Source organism: Tasmannia lanceolata, unplaced genomic scaffold, assembly GCF_043159265.1.
Source record: "Tasmannia lanceolata isolate RefF3 unplaced genomic scaffold, GAP_Taslan_0.1 ptg000006l, whole genome shotgun sequence".
Classification (NCBI taxonomy): domain Eukaryota; kingdom Viridiplantae; phylum Streptophyta; class Magnoliopsida; order Canellales; family Winteraceae; genus Tasmannia; species Tasmannia lanceolata.
The window spans coordinates 43,954,859-43,973,954 of NW_027518683.1; the positions used below are offsets into that span (position 1 = coordinate 43,954,859).

The 19,096-nt window shown below is 40.3% G+C and overlaps 1 pseudogene; it reads left to right on the plus strand.

The window, feature by feature from the left end:
* Positions 1-18,218: 18,218 nt before the first annotated feature.
* LOC143879043 (nudix hydrolase 2 pseudogene) lies at positions 18,219-19,096 on the plus strand (annotated as a pseudogene).

Genomic DNA, 19,096 nt, shown 5'->3' on the forward strand with positions numbered 1-19,096 from the left:
CCACAACTTCATGTACCACATCTTCATCCCTCGTGCTGGAATGTGTGAAGCCCTAAGACCCTTGGAGGCCTATATTATCTACAGCATCTTAGAGGGCCGCCAGCTTTGTCTGCCGTATATCATGTTTCGCTACATGTTTCAGACCCCTGGCCGCTACCGCTCTTCGTTGCCCTATGGCATGATTCTCACTCGTGTCTTCCGCCACTTTGGCATCACCTTGGATGGCGAAATGACCATGACTCCGACTGCCCCGTTCGATGATCAGACCTTCAACCGCATGGCTCTGAATCAAGCAGCGATTGACGTTGATTCTGACGATGGAGGCGGCTACGAAGCCGAGGCCCAGGCTGCACCGGCACCCCAGCCGTCACAGGATACATCTCCATTCTGCACTCGCCAGGATTTGGCTCAGATGCAAGAGGCTATTGAGCGATCGATGGCCTCACAGTTTGCGCAGCTGTCTATCCATGTCGACTCTGAGATTTCTGCTCGCTTCCAGACCATGACTACCCACGTTGATGACCAGTGGGCCGCCTATTATCGCTACCTCTCCGGTGACCAGTGGGGCCAGGCGCCGGGCAGTTCTTCTCATCAGCCACCGCCTCCTCCGGAGCATTAGCTCGCTCTCGTTCTCTGATAATGGATCCCATTTTGCTCTGATTTAGGCTTATCTATATGTTTCTATTTGCCTCGTCCTTGAATTATACGTTGGTTGTCTGGATCCTCTTTAGCTAGATGTTTCTCAAGTCAGTTGGATCTTTTTTGGATGTATTCAGCTTATCTACTTCTATCACTGTTATGATGTGTAGTGGATGCTATGTCCTTTGACTGATTGCATGCACTTTAATGTATGCCATTTCACATCATTTATTTATACATATATATCTCTTTGCTTTACTGTGTGGTGTGCTTCTTTGTTCTATTTTTTGCTCACATACCTTATCTTATGCCTGCTTTCTCTATTGCACTGCAATTCACTTATCACATTGGCTTCCACCTACCCTCTTTCCTTTTGTTCCACCTTTTTGGTGATAACAAAAGGGGGAGAATATTTGAGCTCCCAAGTCATAATAACATGCATATATTAAGGGGGAGCAAAGCTCTATGTTTATAATTTTGCAATCAAATTTCAATCATTAAAAGTAATGCCTTAAATGTTCAATTAAATCAAACTCTTAGGGGGAGCCCAAATTGTTTTATTCATCCCTAAAGGGGGAACTCCTACCCTAAAACAAATTATGTTTGTCATCATAAAAAAGGGGGAGATTGTTAGCCCAAGGGTTCAACAAGTACTCCTATTGAAATGTTTTGATGATTAACAAACTTAATTTGTTATAAAATAAAGGTTTTATACACTAATGATTTCCATTGGCAAAGTTATGATGTTCACAGCATAGCATCTTCAAGAGTGCATGACAAATGGCATATCATTCAAGCTCAAAATAATATCAAAGGCATGAAGAAGGCATCACCATCTCAAAGGCATTCAAAGACAAGATTGAAATCAAGCACATGAATGGCAATCAACTCAAAAGTTCAAGCTTGGCTCAAGCATCAGTGGAGCTAAGTGAAGACATGTCAAAGCTTCTACAAGGTGCCAACAAGATTGAAGACCAAGTAAATTTAGAATGTAAATGGTCCTTCATGTTTAATCTAGGTCTATGGCACAAAGGAGATTTAAAATCAATCTAATTAGAACTTAATGGGTTTGTGAATGATCATAGTGGTGTCCCAACATTGTTGGACCCTCATGACATTCTAATTATCTTGATAAATCAAAGTTCCAAAAGCCCAAACGAAAACAGCCAAAATATAAGAAAAAAGTTGCTGTCGTAGGCTTCTCGGAACTCCGAGAATATTCTCAGAGCTCCGAGCTCGAAACTTCGAGAAAATTCTCAGAGCTCCGAGAATTGTTCCAGGTTCAAAAAAAATAGACTCGGAGCTCCGAGCCCGGAGTCCGAGAAGACCGTTGGAGAGCGAAAAAATTGTGTATTTCTCTCCCCTCTATATATATGAACCTAGGGACTCTTGGAACAATACCAAAGGAGTTTACAAAGATCTCAAGAGCACTAAAAGGCATTCAATCTCCTTCTCCTTAAGATCTTCACTCTCAATCTCTCTCTTGTGCCATTTTCCTTAGATTATTCTTGAGAGACTTTAGGACTTTCATTTGTTCATCTTGTTCTTGTGAGAGTGAGTGAGCTTTACTTTAAATTAGCCTATCTAGAGGCAAGCAAGCTTTTTCATTTCATCTTCTTTGTATTTGGCACAAAGGGCGCCGTAGAAGACCCTTGGAGCGTGAAGCTCGATTTGTACAAGGCGGAAGGAACGCCGTATTTAAGTTCCTTGGAGAAGATAGTGGAATCCTCAAGGAGAGTAACTTGAGAAGAGTGAAGTAGGTCTTGAGCTAAGACCGAACCACTATAAAAATCATTGTGTCAAAACTTCCTTGTCTCTTCACCTCCTCTCTTGTGGTAAGCTTTTTACTATTATTTTAAATACTATATTTGAGTTTCTATTCAATCTAAAACTAGTGCAATCTAAGTTTTCAAATCCTTAAAATTTTAAAAGAAACCCAATTCACCCCCTCTTGGGTTGCTAAGTGGAATTTCAGTAATTATCCCTAGATTTTTTAAAGCTTCATTAAGGTAAAAAAAGTGAAAATTTTTATCGAGCTGGTCAACGACTACACCCAAACAAAAGGTAAATATTCGACAACCCTTCAAGGAGGAAGGTGATCAAACACCCCCAAATTCTACATCTCGACCCAGATCGAACCGGATGATCTGTGTCACTATTAGCTGAATAGAGGATGTGCGCGAAGGACATCACATTCCCCTCCACCATATCCACAATCTCCGCCATAGCATAAAAAAATATCCAAGGATACCCCGACCCTACATTCCCAATATATGAAGGGAGCGAGTCCCCTTACACCACTAGGGACTTAAGGAGGGAGGAATCCACAAGCCAACTCCCGCTGAAGAGAGCTAGGAAATCTGCATCTTTAGAATCCGTCATACCTATTAGAACCAAAACCAAACACGCCCATCTGATAATGCTCTCATCATTATGAGCAAGCCACCACTGCCAGCAAAGCTCGGATTAACTAAGCTAGACATGGAAGTTCAGCTTAACTAATATAGGGTCAGGAGGCACCCACCTATGTTGCTGGTGATTGGAGTGTATTGCACTCAAGTGAATCATATTCCATGAGAAACAGATGGAAGACTTCGAATTAGCCTCTGAACTTCGGAAGGATGATTGCTCACTTCACCACACAAGATGAAATATTTTGCTAGATACTATGTTGCCTTTGTTGTTTTCCTTGTAGATCCTTTTATTTCTCTCCTTGACTCCTTCCAAACCCGTCATGAGGACCCAAGCCTCCACCATATCATCTATATGAATGGAAATGTCTAGCCATTCCAAATAAATCAAGAATGTAGAACCATACCTTCCTATGAAACTCTCGTGAATGAAAAGATGATCCATTGTCTGCTGCACAACACATGGTTTCTAATGAACACATTTATGTGTGAATGGTAATGGTAAGAAACATACATATTTTTATCATTTAAAGTTGTGCTACTAATATTTTTTATTGTTTCTTATGTTTTAGGGTTATTTACAGGAATTTCGAGAAAATGGAGCTAAAAAGCTAAAAAGGGCGTCGGTTTGGTCAAAAATTTAGAAGTGGATTTATAATTTACGCTTTGGCCAATCAAGTGAACAGTTAGATTATTCTATAAAGTGGGCTCTGCAATTTTACAACCCTTTTTATTACAAGGGACACCTAGTGTAAGTGCATCAATGGTAAAAAGGGGCGTAAACATCATAGCCCATTGAAATGGATGGTTTGGATTAGCTATGGAAATGATTTAGAGGGGACACTTGAGTCATCAATGCCCATTAAATGAATGGTTTTGATCAACCCAATGAAGTGGGCGCACATTTGTGTAGGATTGTAACAGCTACATCAAATGGATGATCTGAACCATCCATTTGATATTTCAGCGTTCTCTATTGATAATTATAGCCCCAAAATTTCTTCTTTTACAAAGGCTAACATTTCGGCAGATTTTGTCTTTGTTCGTGGGCTCACTTGTAAACAGATTTTGTCCTCATTCACAGATGGAGGATTGCATGTTAGACTGCAGCTACATGGGCTCCCTCTCCAGCCGATTATCTTTCATCCAAAAAGAGAGCTAGGATCATCCTTCTGTAGGCTCGTCCTCATTATTCAGCTACCACTTTGTGGGTCCCACTTCTGATCGATCCAACCCATTCATTTGAGAGGCATGGTTCGGATGTTGTGTTGAGTCCCACCAAGGAAAAGACAAGATGGAATTGTGCAAGTAGTGAAACATGGTTGGGATCTCCCTTCATTATCTTAATCTGCATGGTTGCCATCCAATGATAAACGGCCCAGATCTATCTAATTCAAGACAAGAGAAAAGAAGATGTTTTTTTTGGTAGCTCTTCCTATGGTGGGTCTCACGTGTGAGTAAGGTGAATCATTTACTTGATATGGCAAGTATTCCAACTAGCAGGTGGGTCCCATGTTACTAATATTTTTAACGATTCTTGCAATTCCCACCCTACTCCAAACAGAAACTTGTTAATAATAGGATGGAGTGCTTGTATCAAAACGAGGGAGTATGGATATAACAAAAGGCAACAACCACGTTTGGAAACTTGCTTTGTCTCTCAGAAATTTAGCCTCTATGTCTGCCAATGGAAATAAAAAGTAGGCAACTTTCCTAAACAACACCTCATCAAATCTACCATTTTAGCATCTTGTCAAGTTTTCAAAATCCATGCAAAACAATGGTGGGACCCACTTACATTTGCTAAAATTCATTCCCTATTTATATGAGATTTTATATGATTTCTAATATATGCATAATCATGCTATTTTGTCTTGTAGCAAAAGAGCACCAATTCCCACGTAAGAGTAAGAGGAGCAAGAGAAACGTCAACAAAAATTTACTAAAAGGGAGTACCAAGTTGCTGAAATTATGAAGAAAGAAAAGAGGAAGTTTGCCATTACCAACAAATACTCAAAGTCACAAAATTGCCAACTACAGGTGGTGACTTCCAAAATTACAATACACTTTCCAAAAGTTAGTGTTTCTCTTGAGTGTTGAAGATAGAAAGGGAAAAATGTATTATATTGAAGAGAACTCTCCTCTCTCTCCATTCTCTCTTTTTCTCTCCACTACTCTCAAGCTCTCTCCCTTAGGTTTTCTTGTTCTTTTTTTTTTCTTTTTCTTTAAACTCTCAATCCAAGGCATCATCATCCACCATTCAAACTCAACGTGACATTAAAACCTGAAGGATGAAGATTCAACCAAAGTTGGAGGAGAAAAAGACTAAGTTCTATTTAATTTTTGTTATTTATTTTAAGTTCAATTTGATGTAATTTTGTTTTAATTCAAGTTAGTGAAGAAGTAATTAGCTTTTGTTTAATTTTCTTTCAAGTTCTATATGGCAATTCTTCTCTCATCTATCTCGTTTATTTTTGTTTTTCTTCACTTTTCCATGAACAACTAAATCCTAATTACTTAGGGTTTAGTTGAAGCCATGGGGAAGGAGAAATATTTATAATTAAATCAATCTACTCAATTGAAAAATTGTGTAGGATTTTGTGTTTAAAAAATCCCAATCATTCATGCCATTGGCTTTCCCCTTTCGTATGAATGATTGTTGATTAACAAATATAAAGTTCTATATAATCAATGTAAATTGGAGAGTGGATTTGATTAATTACTTATAAGGAATGACATCCCTTTGATCTTATTCCTTATTGACTAGTTAATCGAATTTTCAACCAAATTCAAGAGTTGCTTTAATTAATCAATTTAATTCAAACCCATGGTGGATTCTAACCCCAAGTAATCTTTTATATTGAATTAAAGTTTTTACTATTCCAAATTACTTTTGCAATTTTTCAATTTACTTAAGCCCTTAGAATTTGGCTTTCTAATTAGATTAGATAAGTAGTTAATAAAGATCATTAGAATTTTGGTACACTTTGCCTAAATTAGGATTTTAAATCAAAAATATCTTAGTTGAATTCGATTCTTAGATTGAATAGAATGCACGCTTATATATAGTGTTGGCTCCGAGGTCAAGTCCACGGAAATCCTGAGTCCATTCCAGGCAACATTACATCAAAGCTAGTATTCTAATCGGTACAAGAATAGGATTGACAACTAGATTTCTCTTCCCTGAGTTCGACCCGTATTTACACGATCCGTGCACTTGCGGTTATTTAATATCTCAAACAGTTTCTAAGTGTGTATTTGTGCTTAGTCTAGCATTTCACGACATTCCATCTCAAGTTTCCATCATTTGCATGGACTTCCTTAAATATCTTTGTTTTTTTATAAGAATTCCATGGACTCTCGTAAACTTCTACGAAGTACTTCCACTTTATTGTGGACCCTGTGTCCAGACAAAAACCGATGTTTGAATCCTTGTTTAGAATTAAAAATTGGAATATGAGTAGAATTAGAAACAAAAATAGGATTGGAATTAGAAAGGTGTGGAATTAAGATTATAAATAGGATTATACTGAAATTGTTTGGGTGATCCAAAGCATTCATTTGAAGAAAAAAATCTTATCGAGAAGAGAGGAACAGTTATGGAGTAGTAATGATCCAACCAATGCCGGAGAGAGATGTAGTGCCAGAACTTTGAATTAAAGAGGAAAGGAAAAGTAAAAAAAGGATGTCGGTCCGAGATTTCTTTAGTCGTCGACGTTCTAACACTCAAGTGGACTTCGACTCTAACTCCGACTACTGTATTTGTGCTGCTAATTTGGATTGGGCATCCTCGACCTTTCTGGATTTACTTGATAGCGGATATTCATCCCAGGAAGCTTTCTCCTTGATCAGGGCTTTTAATAGTTGATGTCGGAGTTCCTTGATTGTTCTGGACCAAAGGGGAAATAGAGATGTCCCCTCGTGGCGCCCTCCCAGATCTTTCCCTCGATCTATCAGAAGCCAAGAAGATGTGTAACTATTGACTCGCCGTCTTGACCTCAGAAATGGCTTTGCTCATGGAAAACAGTTTGTCTCATCTCCTAGCGATTGGAGATGTTCAAAGTGTAGCTACAATAATTTTGGCACTACACGCATTTGTAGAAAATGTTTGGAGCCAAAGACCAGGAAACCGTCTGATATCGGCAAAAAGACAGCTTCGGGGCAAATATGGATACCGAAGCTACCCCAATTCATCCCAGAGCCTTCTAGGGAAGGCAATCATGTAATATCTATCCCTAATGAAGTGATTAGCGAAAGGAAGAATTTTCTAAAAAATTGCTTAGTTGGCACCTTGAGAAATAGTGCTCCTGGAAGAAATCTGGTCTTGGGCCAAAAGACACTGGGCTCTGCCACAGCTTAGCAAGCCCTATTGTTTGAGCCCTTTATCGCTGCTTTTTCCCTTCGATTCCCAGCGTCAGGTTACCTCTATTCTGCTTCTGGGGGTGATGCTTTGGGAGATTATCTCTTGTCCCTCCAACCTTGGTCTTCGATTTTGAATACGAGTGCAAGATCTGTGAATATTAGATTCTTTAATATTCCCCCTCATGTCTGGTCCTTATCCACGGTGGAGAAGCTAGGTCAGTATTTTGGTCAAATTTTGGACTCGCAACTGTCAGGTAGTCACGAACATTGTATGGAATTTGCCAACATCAAAGTATTAACTCCATTCTGGAATTGTCTGCCATCCTTCATTAATATGATGGTAGACTCCATGATCTTCCCAATTGGAGTTAGGTTGGTGGAAGAGCCTTTAAAGCCCATTAAATATCTTCCGGGAGAAAGGCAACCGGTGGTCTCGGAGGAAGGCGATCCGGTTGATTCATCTCTGGTGGAAATTCCACTTCCGGTTGGGCCCCTTCTGGTTGCCTCAGGGGTATTTTTTTCAATTCCACTGGTAAAGTTTCGTTTGGTATACCTACCCCTGAATTTGAATTTTAGTCTACCTCGGGAATAGTCTCTCAAAAAGGTGTAGTGATGGACCATGTCCTTTCACCGAATGGGATTTTGGTTAATCCCAAGGAAATATCAGGCCAGAAGCACTCAAAAGCTAAATCTGGTATCCTGACAGGGAAAGGTGTTAGAAAGGACGTATTTGATAGTCACCTTCACCCCGTGTCAGTAGAGAAGTCGGTCAAAATCAAAAATCTTTTCTTTAGATGGAAGAAAAATAAGATAATCCAAAAAACACTCAGCAAAGAATACCAATAGTCGATTGCTTAGGAGCGGCGCCATTATTGAAAGTGATAAGCCCCAAAAAGGTCTGCTAGGGCGCGGGAGGAATATCGAGAATAAATATTTATTGGCAACAAATGGCGGTTTGTCTCTCTTCAAAAGAAACCTTCTGGGTTCTTGTAAGAGAGAGGCTCCAAAAAATCTAGCGTCGAAGTTTAAATCTCTCCTTAAAGACTTTGATAAACCTTTCTGCCCTCTTAAGCCCTCTATAGATTCTCCTGTTCCATCTCTTCCTAGCTCTCTGGAGGTAATCCCGTTTGAGATTAGTGACCTTCAGTTCCTCCGAGATTTACAGTATGATGAGGCTCTGGTGTCTAAAGAATGTCCTACGCCCAAGGAAACCTATATGTCCATCCTGAGGAATCAATAGAAGCAATTCAAACGGGAAGCTATGGCCAATAAGGAAAGCTTCTTCAAGATTTTCAGGCATGTCTGAACCTAAAGAAGCTTTTGTTCAAACTTATAAGATGGATTTCTTCCAGAAGGCACTCGAAGAAGAGCGACTTGCGCGTCGTCATTGTTGGGAAGAGAACAAGGCGGCAGAGATTGAGCGGCTAGAGAAGTTAATAGGCTCCTCTAATGAAGTCTCCCTAGTGTCTCGAGACACCCTTGATAGGGAAGTTAGCTTTGAGATTCACAAGCGGATGGGTGAGGAGGTGAACAGATCGGATGAGCATTCCAGCACTTTAGATGTCTTGGATTCCGAAGAGGATGTTGCTGTCCCTCGTGAAGAAATGGACGAGCTTTTGGCGGTAGGAGATGTTTTTGGAATTGGTTTTGATGACAATTTGGAAGCAACAAAATACTCGTTTCGAGATATGGCTATTAGGGCATTGAAGGAGAACAGAGAAGCTGATAAGGAGAAGGAGATTAAGGGGGTTGAGGTAACAACCCTGAATGATTTGTCTTCTGGCCCCGTGGAAGTAGGGCTGCAACTCGGGTCGGGCGGGTCGGGTTTTGGAGAACCCCACCCTACCCGAGAAATATCTCGGGTCGGGTCGGGTCGGGTTTTTTTTCGGAAAACCCACAATTACCAAACCCGGCCCTAGCCATGATAAATCTCGGGTCGGGTCGGGTTGGGTCTGGTTTTTTCACGTTGACGCAATTTTTTAATGATGTAATTACACTCACATTACACATGAATCAAACAATGCTGTAATCAAACAATGTTGTAATTACAATCAAACAATGTTGAATCAAACACTTGAATCAACTCAACACATAGAAGCAGAAATTACACTCACATACAATAACAGTGGGTGCGTGGGTTTTCACTTTTAACTTTTAACTAACAATAGAAAACAATGTACATACTATAACTTATGTAACTCGGGTCGGGTTGGGTCAGGCCCCTTCAAACCCGGTTCGACCCGAGATTCATGCGGGCTTTTGAATGCTCAACCCGGCTCGACCCGAAACCCATGAAACCTGAACCCAACCCAGGCTATTTTCGGGTCGGGTCGATGCGGGTCAGGTAAAACCTGGCTCGAGTTGCAGCCCTACGTGGAAGTAAAAAGAAGGAAAAGGAGAGGAAAAATAAAAAAAAAGGAGTAGAAAAGATAAAATGAGGAAAGGAAAGAAGGGAACTGTTAAAAGGACTTCAAAGAAAACTATGGGGTAAAATGTGTTAGTTCAGTGAGTTAAGAAGATTGATTTTAGGATAGTTTAGGTTGGATTCAATGGTTCTTGGCGAGGCTATGCGAGCCAAAGGCGCAATACTCAGGTTTTAGGGTTTGAAGAACGTTCTTCCCCAGGAATTTGGACTATTAGCTTGCCGGTTGCTAAATAGCCAGACTTCACTTTTTATTGCAGTAGCTTGAGAGATTAGTTCTTTCGCTTAGTTTTGTCTGGTCATTCTAGCTAGGTCCTTCCTGGGGAAGTGGGAGTTTCGAAGTGCAGAATTCAAAGGGTGCAATATTATCTACTCCCCAATCTTGCAAGATGATGATGTTTTGAGGTTTTAGGGTGTCGACAAGTAGTGAGTGGTGGTCTAATCATGGATGGATGGTATATTTTTGTGAGCAAAATATAATGTAAAGATTACAACTTTTTGTGCAGTACAGGGACGTTTATAATCCAATGTTAATGTTATGTTTACTTTGAACTGGAGGCGACATGTCGGTCCAGTCCACCTTAATATTTTGTAATGCAGGATGAGACTACTGGTCTTGATTGCTATCTTAATATTAATGAAATATGTCAATTTTCAAAAAAAAAAAAAGCATTCATTTGATGGGCCCTCACATAGATAGGGTGTGCCATAAAAATCAGCTCCATTGGATCATTCTAACCATTCAAACCGTGGAGGCAAAAAATGGACAGATTTGTCAAGGTTTATACACGTCCATTTTACATCCATAGATTGTAGGGTTGGCATGATCTTATGGAGATGAGTTTTTGGGCCCATCCTATCTATGTGAGGGCCCATCAAATGAATGCTTTGGATTACCCAAACAATGTGGGCCTCCACTGTATTTTAAGCTAGTGTGTAGATAACTCATCTACACATGTGTGTGGAAACTGTTTTCTCTTATTGATTGGCCCTCTATTGTCCACGAAAAATCAGCTCCATAGGATCAACCTAACCCTTCGAACTGTAGAGGCAAAAAATAAACAAATTTGTGAAGGTTTATACACGTTCATTTTACCTCCACAAATCATAGGGTTGGGATGATCCTATGGAGCTGATTTTTTATGGACACCCTATATATGTGAGGGCCAATCAAATGAATGGTTTGGATCACCCAAACAATATGCCCTCTACTGTATTTTAAGCTAGTGTGTAGATAACTTATCTACACATGTGTGTAGAAACCGTTTTCTCATATATATATATATATATATATATATATAATGAATATGGTTTGTGAGCAGCTGCTCAGATAGCTTATACGAATGATCAATGTTGAACAATAAAAGTTTTCCATTAAATGCATCTATTTTATCTTTCATTTCTAGTTAATCAAAAAAATTTGGAACGATACCATGAATTCTATTTACAACTGACACAGTAACATATTATACTTACTGAGCGATACCCAGTCACAAACTCACTAATATTCTTGCTTCGGGAATTTCCCAGGGAGGTGTAATTTTCTCGGGAGAGACTATTAGATGAAACAAATATAGAATGCTGCTACCAAACCGAGAGTGGAACCAAACAAATCCCTCCAGGCCAGATAGCATAGGAGGGGTAGTCTTGCTATTTTAAGGAAACAAAAAGCCAAAAAACAAGGAAAAGAAATCTAACTTGGGAAAAGGCTATTTGTTCGGTTCCACTATCGGTTCCCATATCATTATTCAATAATATATATTAAAAAAACCAAAAAATCCAATTCCAGCATTTGTTCAATTACAAATCATTCATCTTAAGACAGAGAAGAAACAACATTCATTTACCTTTAAAAAAAAAAGAAGAAGAAACAACATTCATAAAAGCATGTGGCACTATAACGAGGCAAGTGATAGTCTGTAGTGTCGATAGAAAAAGAATCAAATCACCAATTGCAATTCCATGGATATGCTGATATTTAGGTGTTCCCAAAGATTGTTACCAGTCCATGTTGCAGCATGCCTTTGGTTACATGTAACCTCAAGCTTCTCAGGGCCGGGTATTATGCAAATCAAGATTGAAGGGTGGGGCTGAATCTAAATGACAATCATCTTTCCCTGGGAAATGAGGTGAAGAAACTCTGTTTTGGGGCTAAGCTATTACTTCTTTTATAGATATTATCAGGGTGTTAGTGGGTGCATTCATTCCTAAGAGATGTTTAGAGGACTGGCCAAAGCATGTACCAATGAAATAGTGTTGCATTTGTATCGTTATAACTTTTTTTTGAAAAGGGCAACAGAATATATATATATATATATATGTAAAAACAGAATCGAGGTGGTCCTGAAGGAACAAAGATAATACAAAGATAGCAGTACAATAATTCAAGGAGGTAGATAGTCAAAGCACTCAAACGCGGCCCGAAAGACTCCTTTCTTGGCAAGGGTGTCTGCTTCCGCATTGGCTGATCTCCTGACATGGCGAAAAACTATTGAGGAGCCCTTAGCTCTGTCCTCTATTTCCTCTAAGAGAGGCAAAAATCGCCAAGGGGGAGAAGCGTTACCTGAAAGCCAGCGAATAACATTTAAGGAATCCCCTTCGACGATAATTTTGTCGCACTCTAGACGAGGCATCGAGAGAAGCCCGCTATGAACGGCTCGGACCTCTGCCTCGTTTGAGTCTGCCACTCCGATAGGCCCCGAGTAGGCCCAGAGGACTTCCCCTTTGTGGTTTCTACATAACCCCCCTACTCCTGCCATTCCTGGATTGCTGATAGACGATCCGTCAAAGTTAAGTTTCAGGGACCCCGGAGGAGGAGGAATCCAGGAGGGGAGGATTTTCACTTTGGTAGCCGATTCCAAGCATATGATTGACCATCCTTCCCAGAGGTCGAAAGCTGAAACAAAACGAAACAGAGGAAGGCTTCGAGCCCAGGATATGACCGCAGCTATCAACTGAATATAAATCCAATAGGGAGATCTAGCCTTCCCTTCAAAGATACGAGCATTGCTCTCTTTCCACAAGAACCACCATGAGGCCAGGAGACACATCTTCCACAGCGTTCTGCCTTTCCTTTTCCAAGGAGTCCAGGCCCAACTCTGAATGAATTCAGCCATAGAGTTGGAGGGGACCCAACTGATTCCAAAACGAGAAAAAATAAGACCCCAAATATGGCGAGCAACCTTACAGTGTATGAAAAGGTGGTCAATGGATTCCCCAGCGGATAAACATAGAGGACAGTGATCTACCAACCACATTCCTCGTTTCCTCAAAAAATCCATAGTTTGAATGCGGCCCCAGTTAACCGACCACCCAAAGAAAGCAACTCTCGGAGGGCAAGATTGTCTCCAAACCGAGGAGGACACATGCTCCACTGAAGAAGGGATCAGATGGTTATAAAAAGATTTGACTGAAAATATCCCCGAAGGATTCCAAATCCAAATCCGACGATCTACGCCCGAAGACTTGATGAAGCAAGAATCCAATAAGGAGAGGAGGGCGTTGTAAGAGTTTAACTCTCTAACAAAGAAGTCTCTGCGAAACTTAGGAGACCAAGCCACCTTCCCATGTTCCCTTACAAAACATTCCGATACCCAGGCCTCTTTCTGAGATGAAACGATGAATAAGTCAGGAAACATCACTTGAAGAGGATCGTCCGAACACCAAGGATCCTGCCAGAACCGAATCCGATCCCCCCTATATACTCTGAATCGGACGCCAGGAGCAAATAACGACTTCAACTTCAAGATGTCCCTCCAAGCCGTGAGACCTTTGAGTTTAAAATTATCAACAGAGTCCCAATGCCCATGATCTGAACCATACTTACTTCTAATGACCCGGACCCACAAAGAGGATTGTTCTTCGCCAAATCTCCACAGCCACTTGCCCATAAGGGCCTGGTTAAAACTCTGAACCTTGTATCGTTATAACTTGATAGCATTCAAATGGAATTGTGGCATTATATCATGCAAACAATACAACTCAACTCAACTCAACTCAACTAAATATCATGCAAACAATATTCTATAAAAATCCCTGGAACCTGAACCTGAACCTTCTGTGAGCTTTGAACTCATGGTCTATATTTCCCATTGTTCATTAGTTAAAACAACTTTCACGGCCACTATCTAGGAGAAACATACACATGTTGATCCCTAAATACACATTATTTTACACCTTCCTGTCATAAATTCATTTCTTTTATGCTTGATTGAAACTTATGTAATATGAGTAAGCTTTTTTCGTAATAGTAGGAGGTGATGGGTTTTTATCTATTTTTCCTTCTTCTATCGGATAAGGCTCCATCCGTGATAATTTTTGCTACCTTTGGGTTGGGATTAAGCAACACATCATCTTGCTTGGGATTGTCATTATGGACTGTGATGATGATGTATTATTCTGCTTTTCCATTGCCACTGGAATCTGCACCACCAGTACGAATGAGTTATTCATATTGGTGGTCCTTTAAAATGTTTAAAGGTGGTTTTGGATCTTGGTTCAAATAAGGTGAGTTTGGTGACAGACTCACAGCTGGTAATTTGTGTCATGCATGGAAAATGGGACTGCTCATAGATGTCAGGTGTTTGAATTCAGTGCTTTTTGGTCTGTTCATCACTCCTTCCATGAAGCAAACTCTTTTTGGTGGATGCTTGTAGTGTCTTCTGACTTCCTCTCACTCTTCTCATATATGGAATGTGTCTCTTTCTACGCAAAAAACAGAATAGCTTACAAACAATGGCAAACAAGGGCTATTCAGACCCAGGAATGAAAATCAAGATTTCATAGATTGGTATTTGATTGATTTGGTAGAGGAGATGTTTAGAATCAAGATTTCGTAGATTGGTATTTGATTGATTTGGTAGAGGATATGTTTAGAAACCTTCTAATCTACATAGCCACGAGAGAGAGAGAGAGAGAGAGAGAGAGAGAGAGGATATGTTTAGAATGTTTTTGAATATGCTGTTTATGCGAGAGCTAAAGGACTCTTGTTGATCACACATTGTTGCAAAGAGCAAAACTACAGGAGTTGGTGCAAAGAAGATGGGATTGCTGCAGAGAGCTAAAGAACATGGAGAAAAGATTAAAAGGGGAAGGGAGAGAAACAGAGTTAGAGAAGATGGGTCATTGTAGAGACTAGTAAAGGGAGTGAAAGAAGAAGACATGAGAGCTTTTTGGAGAATGAAACGGAAAATAGTACAAAATTCCTGCTTAAAAGCAAAATCGAAATTGGGCAATTTTTTCATCCAAAGTAATCAGAGAAGTGGTGGAAGAGGGTAACTGGATACCTATTGGAGTGGGTTTAAACATATTAAATCTTGACCGCAGATGTAATCCTGTGGCTATCACGTGGGCGACGAATGGCTTTGCCCTGTGTCACTATGGAGGTGAAACGACCTCTTTTATGAAACCTACTTTAGAAGGAAAATTAATTTTAATCATTCTCGAGCTAAATTGATAATCTTTGGAATTTCACCATAAAACATGAATCATACAAGACAAGCATACATGCTCAAATTAGAAGATTACAGAAAATGAAAAATACACAGTTAATTTTATTCTTTGTACCTGTGGTGGTTGTAGATGGCGAGGAAGAGAAGCTGAGTGTAGTCCAGCAATTCATTCCTCAATCTCACATGCATTCTAGAAGCTTTTTCCAGTTGTGAATTCCATAGGCTCACCTTTCGCACTGATTCTAATCCTGAAATCGAAACCACATCCTTTTTCTCAGATGCCTCCGTCGATGCTTCCACATATTTCATACGGAAAGATCTTTCTTGGCACAATTCTTTTATTTTTTCTTAAAATTATGGAGATTTTAATAATAACATTGTAATGGTGTAGAACATTTAAATAGAGAGTGAGATCGTACCTATGCCTGGACGACGATTAAATGATGTCAATGTGGGGAATGTGTTGTATCTTGGGCCAATCTTGGCCGCCTTCTTCTCTACATCGCTCCTCCAGTTTAGAACAACATAAAATCTTCAAACATTCAAGTGCGGTGGGGAGGCCATAATCATTATTGTCATCATCAGGAAACAAGGAATGGAGTTGATGACAATCTTCAATTATCAGTTCTTTGAGGGAGGTGAGATTTTCCAGCCGAGTGGGCATGAACTTGAGATTAGAACAAAAATGGATTTCTAGAGTTTTGAGTGTGGTGGGAAGCCCCCCCTCTCCATTTGCCAAGGACTCTAGGTTGTGACAGCTATAGATCTCCAAATGTTGGAGAGAGGGAAGATCTTGCAACCAGCCTTCCGTGGACCAATACTTTAAATCATCACACCATCCTATGTTTAACCTCTGAAGAGCGGTTAGGGGTTTCAGCAGCCCATGTGGTAGTGATCTTAGGCTTTCAAAGCGTTCGATAGTCAATATGGAAACAGAGGTGAGGCAAGGAACTGATGAGCTTAATAGCTTCTCACCACACCTCCCTAGTCTTAAATCACAAAGAGATGAGAGCAATGGAAGGGTACTTGTAGACACCCCATTTTGACCGGACCCAGGTTGGTAGTGTTTGTGCGAGACCTCGTCAAATTAGTGAGTTAAGGTCCCGAATCTATCCTAAGTTGGGTTAGGGTCCCATCGAGGGCCCTGTCAAATCTCATCAAAATCCAAGCATATTTGTCAAATAAGATGAGCGATGCAAGAAGCGCAGTACAAGTAGTAACGGGGTTGATTTAATCAAGGCAAGGGCTGTCCGTGGGAATAAAATGAGACAAATCTATTCTTTTTACAAAAGGAGGTTGATATAGCTCGTTTTCTACGCAACTAATTGGCGCGCCCATCACTATTGGTGCGCCCAGTAATTTTGGATGTGCCAATATCAGTGGTCTTTTCAAGATTATAAAAAAGAAAATGAAAAAAATCAAGAGGAGGAAGGATTTCCCATTTTCGTTGTAAATTTAGAGAGAGAGGAAGAGCGAAAGAGTCATTGGAAAAGGGGTTTTCCATTTTTATTTTTTTTCTTCTCCGATCTCCTTGCCGGAGCTCCATTTCAAATCTCACCACCACCTCCACTTCTTCTTCTTCTTCTATTTCCTCCACCGCCATCTCTCCCATCTCCAATTCGGCCGATCATTGCCAGATCCAAGATCTAAGATCTGAAATCTCAGATCTGAGAACTCAGATCTGAGAGAAGAGGGAGAAAGAGAGAGAGAGAGAGAGCAAGAGAGGGAGAGAGAAAAGCAAGGCCAAGTTAGGTTCCCTCCTCTCTTATCCGATCATCTTCTTCGTAGGATTATGCCGGATTCCGGTCATCTTCTCCGGCGGGATTTCGTTTGAATCCGGTCGGAATCTCCATCAATTTCATGGTTTCCATCACATCATCTTGGCACCCACTACAACAACAGCCTCAACAAAGTTGTCTTCCTTTCTTTCCCCAAACCTTGACTCATTTTCCCTTTTCCAACCCTTCTTCTCCGACAATCCTTTCTCCGATCATCCTCCGGCCGTGCTCCGATGATATTATAGATCTCCAATCTGAATAATTCTCATCTTGAAGCTTGATAGAAAGTTGCAGATCTGAGCTCTAACAGCCGTTTCTTGTTTCATATCTATCAAATTTGGCAAAAACCCCACTATCTTTATCCATTGGCAATCACCACCTCTGATCTCCCATAGATCCATTTTCTGTTTTGGAAGAAGAGCAAACCTATGGTTCGGGGTTAGCAAAGAGAAGAAGAAACAGAGATTGCAAAGACATGTCGTCGGAATCATGCTCAATTTCATGCCAGAAATTCGTTGTGTTCCAACCATTTGGGTCGACTTCATCATCCGCACCCGAGTTTTGAAGGAAAAATGGAATCCCCAGTAAGTTCTTTTGATTCATCTCCTTTCTATTTCTGTGTGAAATTTTTCTTGGAAATGTCTTGCTTGTGGTTCAAAGTGAATATGCTGTTTAACTCGATTTAGTTTCTCCAATGATTTTTGTCTTCTGACCCAGTGTAAATGGATCCATAGAAATCATTGATAATTGCTTGTGGATGTGGTGGGTATTATCATGTTTTGATGGTAGCTCAGGTTTAATTTTCTTTATCTTCTTAACTGATCTTATTCAACCCTTAGAAATTATCATAGTTCTTTGATTGGGACAATACAATTATCGAAACAGAGTAGAAATAGAACTATTGTTATTTGGATTTTAGTCTCACCTTATCAAAGACCTGAGATTTACAATTCTCCTCATCTCGTCCGTATTTTTCTTATATTCTTATGGGGCACAACAAATTCAATCTATAACCAAACCAGTGGAAAAAGATGGTTTGATTTCGTGGAGGAGGTCTGTTGTTGAAAATTTAGCATCTCCTCCCATTGACATTGTGGTGGCCAACCTCATCAAATAAAAAGTTAACAGTAGCTCAAAGGCCACTCTATACCAAAAAATGATAGGTTTTGAGGTTAGATCTGTGAATATCAGATCCATGTCAGCCTCGGCAAGTCCATTGTCACCTGTGGCAGCATTGTCAACTGATAGTAGAGAGACAGTTGAAATACTTACTGCTGTTAATGACAGATTCGGAGGCATCACTGTTGACATAAGGGAACCTATGGATGCAGGAGCCTTTGTTTCTTCATTAAGAATGTCAATATCCAAATGGAGGCAACAGGGAAAGAAAGGTATTTGGATCAAATTGCCCATTGAACATGCAAATCTTGTTCAAGCTACAGTTGGTACCATCATGCAGAGCCAAATTACTTGATGCTTGTTTATTGGATTCCTGATACTGTTCATACTCTCCCTGTAAATGCTACGCACACAGTGGGTGTTGGTGGTTTTGTGATGAATGATAGAAGAGAGGTGCTTGTAGTACAGGAAAAGTTTGGCAGTCTCCAGGGCACTGGTATATAGAAGTTTCCTACTAGAGTTGTTAACCAGGGTAAAGATATTTTTGCTGGCGCAATAAGGGAAGTCAAAGAAGAGACAGGAATCGACATAGAGTTTGTGGAAGTACTTGCGTTCAGGCAAAGCCACAGGTCATTATTTGGGAAGTCAGATTTATTCTTTATATGCATGCTGCACCCTCTCTCCTTTGACATTGAGAAGCAAGAATCAGAAATAGAGGCAGCCCAGTGGATGCCGATTGAGGGATTTGCATCCCAATCTTTTCTTCATAAGCACGAGGCTCTCAAGTACATGGTTGATATTTGCGTAGAGAAGGCTGGAAAGGGCAATGAAGGCGTTAGCCCAAGCCCATCATTAGGGGACTTGCTCAATCCAAGTAACACTGCCCTCTTTAGTAGACTTTCCAAGTCCTTTTAA